At 38.3% G+C, this 8,957-nt stretch overlaps 1 pseudogene; it reads right to left on the bottom strand.

Annotated features, from left to right (window-relative positions):
• Positions 1-6,382: 6,382 nt before the first annotated feature.
• On the bottom strand, positions 6,383-7,129 carry LOC101432405 (WASH complex subunit 3 pseudogene; annotated as a pseudogene).
• Positions 7,130-8,957: the final 1,828 nt, after the last annotated feature.

Here is an 8,957-nt window from a genome sequence, read left to right as displayed (position 1 = left end):
GAGTGAAGGAAGAAAACCCCATGATCATCTCAAATGATGCAGAAATGACATATGACAAAATTCAGAACATCTTTATAAAAACACTTAGAACACTAGGTATAGAAGGAAACACCCTCAACATGAAAAAGGGCATATCAGAAAACCCCACAATTATCATGCTATGTAATGGTGAAAGACTGAAAATTTTAATTCTAAAATTAGGATGAAGACAAGGATGCCCACTGTCACTGATGTTATTCAACATTGCACTGGAAGTTCTTGTCAGATAAATTAGGTAAGAAAAAGAAATAAACAGCATCCAAATTGGAAAGGAAGAAGTAAAACGTTCACTCTTTGCAGATGACATTCAAATATCCTATATACAGAAAATCCTGAAAATAGCCACAACAGAGCTAATAAATGAATTCAACAAATAGGCTAGGTAAAAGATCAACATCCCCAAATCAGAAGTGTTTCTATACACAAATGATGAACCGTTGGAAGAAATCAAGAAAAAATTCCATTTATAATACCAACTAAAAGAATCAATTATCAAGGAATAAATCTAAACGAAGATATAAATGACTTGTATGCAGAAACTACAAAACACTGCTGAAAGAAATTAGAGACCTAAATAAATGAAAAGGCATTCCTCCCACTCAAAGCAATTTATAGATTCTTCACAATCCCAGTCAAAATTCCAACAACCTACTCTACAGAAGTGGAAAAGCCAGTCATCAAATTAATATGGACGGGTAAGGGACCCTGAGTAGCCAAAGCCATTTTACAAATGAAGAATGACATTGGAGGAGTCACACTTCCTGACCTTAAAACTTATTACAGAGCCACAGTAATCAAAACAGCACCATACTTGCATGAGGATAGACATGTAGACCAATGGAATGAAACAGAGCTCAGAAATCAACCCTTCATTTATGGCCAACTGATTTTTTGATGAGGTGGCAAAGTTCACTCAATTGGGGAAGAATCATCTCTCCAACAAATATTGCTTGGAAAACTGGATCTCCATTTGCAAAAATAATGACCCTTAGGAAAATCAAAGGTGTCCTGATACCACATACTTCCAAGCTTAGCACAACGGATAACCTGTGCAAGGAACAGGAAAATAGCCATCGGATCCTGGGTTCCAACATTGCTCCCCGCGGTAAAGCCTGGCACAATAGGATGACTCATAACCTCGACTCTGTTAGCCCATGGAAATTCGGCCACATGGTGGTGCTCGGCAATTGCCAGGGAAAATCTACTTTCCCCTCCTCAAGGCAGGGTTCCTGGTGGGTGTGACCCATAGAATACTGCCGACAAATTTCTTGGAGCCCTGACCAGTGGCATGGAGGAGGGGCTTTTTTAAATAAAAAAGCTTCTATACAAAAGGCAACACTGAAAATGCAGACAAGAATGTGAGATAAAATAAACACAAACTCATGAAAGTAAAATAAAAACTTAAGCAATGGGAGACATCATATATCTGATAACGGTTTAATATCTCAAACATATAAAGAAACCCTTTAACTTAACAACAAAAAGACAACCCAAATAAAAATTGGCAAAAGACTTCATTAGACATCTCTCCAAAGAAAATGTGCAAATGTGTTTTTTAAAAAAGCACATGAAATAAGCTCAACATCATTAGCAATTAGGGAAATGCAAATCATACCACAATGAGATACTATTTCACACCCATTAAATGGCTGCTATTTTTAAAAATGGAAATTACAAGTGTTGGAAAGGAGGAGAAGACATAGGAACACCCATTCATTGCTGGTGGCAATATAAAATGGTGCAGCTACTGTGGAAAACAGTTTGGCAGTTCCTCAGAAAGTTAAGCATAGAATTACCATATAATACAGAAACCCTACTACTAGGTATACACCCAAACTATCTGAAAGCAGGGGCTCAAACAAATATTTGCCTACTGATGTTAATAGTTGCAATATTCACAATTGCCAAAAGATGAAAGCAATCTAAGTGTCCATTATCTATTGACTGGATAAACAAAATGTTTTCACACACAATGGAATAATATTCAGCCATAGAGAACCATGAAGTTCTGATATATACATAACATGAATGAAACTTGAAGACATAATATTAAATGAAATAACAAAAGAACAAATATTGTATAATCTCACTGGTATGGAGCAAATTGAATAAGCAAACTCATAGATTCTAGAGTCAGAATCTAAAATATAAATTGCATGGAACAGAGAAGGGCTAGATAATGGGACATTAAGGCTGAAAATGTACAGTGTTTCTATTTGGAATGATGGAAGTGCTTTGGTAATGGATGGTGGTGGTAAAACAACATTTTGAACATTATTAACAGCAATGAAATGTATATCTGAATGTGGTTAAAGGGGGAAGTGTTAAGTTATATATACGGTAATTTAATTGAAAATTTTTTTTAGATCCATGGAACTGCATTATGCAGTGAACCCCAAGTTAAACCATGGACTATAGTTAATACAATATAAAAAAATGTGCTTTCATCAGTGGTAACAAATGTAGCACACTAATGGAAGGTATTAACAACAGGGTGGTATATGGGAGTTTGATATTTTATGTATGATTTTTCTGTAAACCTACAACTTCTCTAATAAAACAAAAGAGGAATCTAATATTTTTAGTGCTACAGATATGTTAAGATACAATTCTTTTTTACATGATTGTTTGATAGAAAGGCTTGAGAGTGCTCTGAAAATCAGAATATCTATTTTGAGGAATCTTTAGAATGTACTCTTTTACCTCTATCAATGGGTTATAAGGAGAAAAAACGGTGTTCTGAAACTCCCAGAACTCTCTCACATTCTCCTATTTTATCATGAACTCATAATTTTATTAATCTATTCAGTCATTAAGTCTGTAGGCAAATACCATGTAGAATCCAATCCTCTTCCCAAATTTCTTATAGTTTCCCTTACAGAACCACCTATCAAAAAAGAGTTTAACCAAAGAAGAGAGGTAAAAAAAGAAAAACTCAACATTTCAATGTGTATCTATGTCAATACTTTTTATAAAGAAGCTCTCAGGAATTAACTCTGAGAGTCTGTCCTGGAGTTCTTCATACAACATAACTGATTATTGCTGATGTCAGATTCCATTCCTGTTATTCTTGGAGGCCAGCATCATCTGCTGCCTCATAAATGACTGTTTTCATGTCTGACTTAGATTGTCAGAGAAAAATATAAACAAAACTGAAATGAGGGCCAAAGTAAATACTGATTTAAAAACTATGACCCCAGGTCCAAAATGAAGTAACTTTTTGGCTAACATGTGCAGTTTTGCTAAGCTGCCTGCACTTGGAGTAAATGGGACACAAAAAGGAAAAAGGAGAGATGAAGGGTAAAAATATTAATGCTAATATGCATAACAACTTATGAGAGAAAACAGACCTAGAAGTGAGGTGTATATTCTCTTCAATAGCTCAAAACTAACCTGATGGATGAAAATTTCTTTCCCAATCCCAGTTTCTTTGTCCATGTGGGAATCTCAATTCTTCTTTGGATCATGATATTGTTTTCCCCAGAACACTAATACAGGTTTTCCTCTAAAAGCCTGCTGTACCACGCAGCCTCTCATCACCCTTGAAGAGGTCAAGTTTGGTTCCATGTTTTCCCATAGAGTTCTGCTTAGTCTTCTGGAATTGAGCCACTAGGGAGAATCCTATGGGGAAAATCTTGTTGCCAAGGAAGAGATCACACACATGCTGTTTATTTCTTTATGGGCTAAATGCTTTCTTACGTAATTGAACAGATGCCTTCGAGTCTAATGTTAATGCACTTTACAGTTTACAAAGTGCTTTTATATTAAATGTACACATTTGCCTTTGAGTTCAGCAATTCCATTTCAGATATTGAAAATGTTACCAGAGCTCAAGCAAAGGCCATAACTTATTACCATTAGAAAATAAATTTTTCAAGTATTTTAAAGAAACCAACTTCATATTCTTAATATAATGGCATTGTTAAAAAGAGCAAAATGAAAACTAGTATAGATATATATGCTAATTGAAGTCTATTGAGAACTGAAACAAAGGGACCATTTGGCCTTTCCTCTCTGTATAAAAGAAGTTTGAAACTCTTGTTCAGGGCTCGGGATTCAAACAGAAAGCTCCCGAGTCCGGCCGGCCGTCAATAAACCATTTTTCCTTCTCAAAATCATTCCTGAGTCCTGGCCTCTCTATACTCAAATAATTGAACTTCTCTCAAATTCTACAACAGTATGACCTCTACAACACTTGGAGAAGATACTTACATTGGACCATGAACACAAAATTCTTATAAGGCTCATATACTCTGAAAAATAGAATAAATATATATATGTGTATGCCTTAGTTTGCCAGACTGCTATGAAAATACCACATAATGGGTTGACATAAACAACAAGCATTTATTGTCTTACAGTTTTGAACACCGCAATTCTTGATGTTCCTTGATTTGCATTTCTGTTTTTTGTCACTTGGGGATGTCCTCAATATCTTCTTCCAGTGTCCACTGATTTCTGCCTTCCAAATTTCCTCTCTTATAAGGCCTCCAGTAGTATACCCTTTTTCAGTTTGGTCACACTGAAATAAGTTCTTAGAAGATCCTATTCACAAATGAGTCCACACCTTAACTGGCAATGCTTCTTCAAAAGTTCTTATTTACAAGTGAGTTCACACTCACAGGAATGCTGATTAAGAGAATAGAAACAGATGTGGCTCAAGTGATTGGGCTCTGCCAACACATGGGAGGTCCAGAGTTTGGTTCCCAGTGCGTCCTGGAGAAGGCGAGCTGGCACTATAGGCAGGCACAGTGAGCTGACAGAAGATGACACAACAAAGAGACACAAAGAGGAAAGACAAGGAAGTGGATTTGGCTCAACTGATAGATCATCTGCCTACTACACGGAAGGTCCAGGGTTCAAAACGAGGGCCTCCTGACCCATGTGGTAAGCTGGCCCAAGTGCAGTGCTAATGTGCGCAAGGAGTGCAAGGAGTACTGTGCCATACAGGAGTGTCCCTGCAGAGGGGAGCCCCACGCACAAGGAGTGTGCCCCGTAAGAGAGCCACCACAAGTTTAAAAGTGTAGCCTACCCAGAAGTAGTGCCGCACACATGGAGAGCTGACACAGCAAGATGACACCACAAAAGGAGACACAGATTCCTGGTGCTGCTGACAAGAATGCAAGTGGACACAGAACACACAGCGAATGGACACAGAGAGCAGATAATGTGGGGACGGGAGGAAGTGGAGAGAAATAAATAAAAAATATATCTTCAAAAAAAAAAGAGGAAAGACAATGAGAGGCACAACAAACCCGATTGCTGAGGTGGCTCAAGTGATTGAGTTTCTCTCTCCCACATGGGAGAACCCAGGTTTGGTTCCCGGTGCCTCCTAAAGAGAAGACAAGCAGATATAGAGAGCACAAGCAAATGGACACAGAGAGCAGACAGCGAGCACAAATAACGAGGAGGGGAGCAGGAATGAGTAAATAAAATAAATCTTTTTTTATAAAAAGATTAGAGAATGTCTTTGGTTGGGTTCCATAATTCAGTTTACCTCAGTATGGGAAGAATTCACTTGCCAGTGTGAATATAATTTGTTGAAGCTAAATTGGGAAATATTTAGTAGGTCAGGTTGTTTTGTTTTGTTTTGTTTTTTGCAGGGACTGGTTCTTTATTTCCGAAAGAAACTTGTCAATTTTAAGTATCAAAACAGTTGCATTGTTGGTTTCTCTTCCTCCCAGTGGGTCCCCTACGGAGACCACACCAAAGGAGAGTACCTTTTAAGCCAATAAGCCGCAGGATGCATACCTAACAGACCTCACAGAAACTTCAGCACACAGAAAGATCAGCACACTGCCTGCCCAGACTGTAGAGAGCACTCACAGCCAGATGGGGTGGCCAGGGCTCCCCAACCTGAAAGAAGCAAAGTTTCAAAATAATATAAAATTAAAAAAAAAAGTTTCGTCCACAAGATATTCAAGATTTCTCCAGCACTGACTGATCCAAAGCATAAGTTGGCACTTTTTTGAGAAAGCAGCTTCAGACCCAAAAAAGGGTGATGAGATGTTTCATATGGCTAAATTAGTGGCAAAAATGTAATTCTCTTTTCTTTCCTTTCTTAAAAGGAGGTCGGAGAGTAAATCAGTGATCACCCGAACACAAGGGGCACATGATCCATTCTATGAACCATTGAGAAGGGGGTAGAGAAAAAACAGCTCAAAGATTTGGTCTCAGACAGAGGTCTCCCCATATTAATTTGGTCTCTTCTGATGATAAAAAGCAATAATAATAAATTTGCCCTAAGATACCTTAAAGCTGAAAACCTGAACAGTGCTTTTTTTTTTTTGGTGGGGGCTAACTCCTGAGTTCATTTTTCTGGCTTGGCTTTTTTTTTTTTTTTTTTTTTAAGGTTATAAAAGATTTATTTATAACATAGAGGAAGAATGGTGGTAGATATGTGGCCACTGATGTTTTATAATTAAGGGTTCAAGGTCAGATTCTCTCTCTTATAGAATGTAAATGATACTGATACATGTATATGTATTTCTTATCTAAATGAAGCTCAGTCACTAAAAGAAGATTCGCTATCTGAACTTTCTGCTGCATTTTTTTCACCTTCACCATCAGGCACTGGAGCATCTGGCCTCTCAAGAAAGTCTGGGTCTAGTCCTTCAGATATCATTTTGTTCTTTATTGCTATCACTAGAGCACCCACTTGAACCATTTTGAGATATATGACATATCTTGGATCCTTGGCTGTAGTTAAGATATTTTCTGCTGTTACTTCACTTTCCTGTGGTCCAGGGTCTTGTATACTGTTCTGCTATGATTGCTCCGAAGTGGCTTCAGAATGTGGCCCATTTGTAACACTAGTGACATTTACAGGAGATACTTCAAACGTGACATCATCTAGGCCTGGGATCGATGACAACTTTGCATCTAAAATATTGAGAGGTGTTTCAATTTGTTGTATACGAAGAGAAAGGTCTGCCAGTTTCTCCTCACAAACTGTAGGAAAGCGGTTGAGGAACTGTACTGTGTGCACCAGAAATTGGTTTAGAAATGCCACCATTCTTTTCTTTTGAATAGCTGGCACCTTGGTCAGGCCAATGCCAGACCCCATGAGAGGAAGCCTGTCCTTATCCATCAGCTCAGTGGGTAGGACACCCAGGGCTCCCTCCCAGACCCCTCCCAGATGGAGACAGCCCACCCTGGTATTCATATCCAAACACCTCCCCCACTGCCCTCTCTACCCCTTGGCTGGTTTTGGACACCACTACTGCCTACTAAGCTGAAGGAGTGCTATGAAAAAATGGATAATGGATAATCCAGTATATTAGAAAATGCCACCACTTGAATTACATAATTTTTAAAAGAATCTTAGGGGAAGTGGATGTGGCTCAAGCAATTGGGCTCCTGCCTACCATATAGGAGGTCCAGGATTTGATGACTAGGGCCTCCTGGTGAAGGCAAGCTGGCCCATGTGGCAAGCTGGCCCATGTGGAGTGCTGGCCTGCATGGAGAACTAGTACAACAAGATAACACAACAAAAAGAGACACAGAGGAGAGACAATAAGAGATGCAGCATATCAGGTAGCTGAGGTGGCACAAAAGAATGATCACCTCTCTCTCACTCTGGAAGGTCCCAGGATGGTTCCCAGAGTCGCCTAATGAGGATACAAGCAGACACAGAAGAACACACAGAGAATGGACATGGAAGGCAGACAGTGGGGGAGTGGGGTGGTGGTTAAATTAAAATAAATAAATACGTGAAGAACCTTAGGGACCTAATAGTAATTGACTGGTTTCATTGAAAGGTAGAGTTTATACAACTAGAGGTATATTGCTTGTAAAGTTGTAGAATTTGAGAGAGGTTCAATTATTTGCATGTAGAGAGGCCAGGACTCAGGAATGATTTTGAGAAGGAAAATTGGTTTATTGACGGCCGGCTGGACTCGGGAGATTTCTGCTTCAATCCTGAGCCCGAGCAATATTTCTGAGTCCCTTTAATACAGAGAGGAAAGGCCAAATGGTTCTTTTGTTTCAGTTCTCAATAGGCTTGAATTAGCATATATCTTCCACATCCTAGGTAAGCTTTTAGCATGGACTTCATACATTCTAGATAAGCTATTAGCACATTTGGTTTGCGTTTCCCCTGAATATTCAAAGTCTATAGAGTTTGCATTGATAAACTGTTTCCTGGGACTGGAGTCGTTGCAATGGTCACCAAGGCTGAACTGCAGTCCCCCATCACCCCACACCCACAAGTCAGGACAGACAGCTTAGGTTATCTCCGAAGAGACAAAGAGCCTCCCACCCATAGCCCACATCAAAGTGACTGAGAACTGTTTAAGGAAAGAAATTGCTGCTCTATTTAAAAAAATACTGATTTGTACATCATAGCTACTCAATAATATTTGTTGAATGAAAGGACTCAAGACTAAAATAATAAAAAATTTAAAAGGTAGGTGTGGGCTATCTACAAAAAAGTAATACTGATTTGATCAAAGTTGTGTCGAAGCCTACAAAATATGTTTTTGCTAGAAAGATCTTTAAAATCAAAGAAGCAATGATTTCATATTTGAAGAAAATATTCAGTATTTTCTGAGAAATGCAATGTATCTCATCATTTTATCTTTTTAGAATGAATCTTTGAAGAGATATAAAAATTATTCCTGGTTTTTATTTTTAAGACTCCTACCTTCATTTATTGGTCTTGGTAATTGAGTAGGTGTCCTTTGCAGCAGTTACATATCAGAGAAATTTATATACAATCTCACCAGGACAAGATGCCTTAGAAGCTATTCTTTAGAATACATTGTCGCTTTGAACACAGCCAATGTGTTCATTTGTCCTGTAGAGAAAATACAATTTGGATTAGTTCAGAGTGCCATAAAGATTCGCATAATTTGGGGGTTAAAGCTTACTATATATTTGATGAATAAATTGCCAAATGGTACTGTGTCTCAATAATA

Source organism: Dasypus novemcinctus, chromosome 1 (assembly GCF_030445035.2).
Source record: "Dasypus novemcinctus isolate mDasNov1 chromosome 1, mDasNov1.1.hap2, whole genome shotgun sequence".
Taxonomy (NCBI): Eukaryota; Metazoa; Chordata; class Mammalia; order Cingulata; family Dasypodidae; genus Dasypus; species Dasypus novemcinctus.
This window is presented reverse-complemented; position numbering and strand designations above follow the sequence as displayed.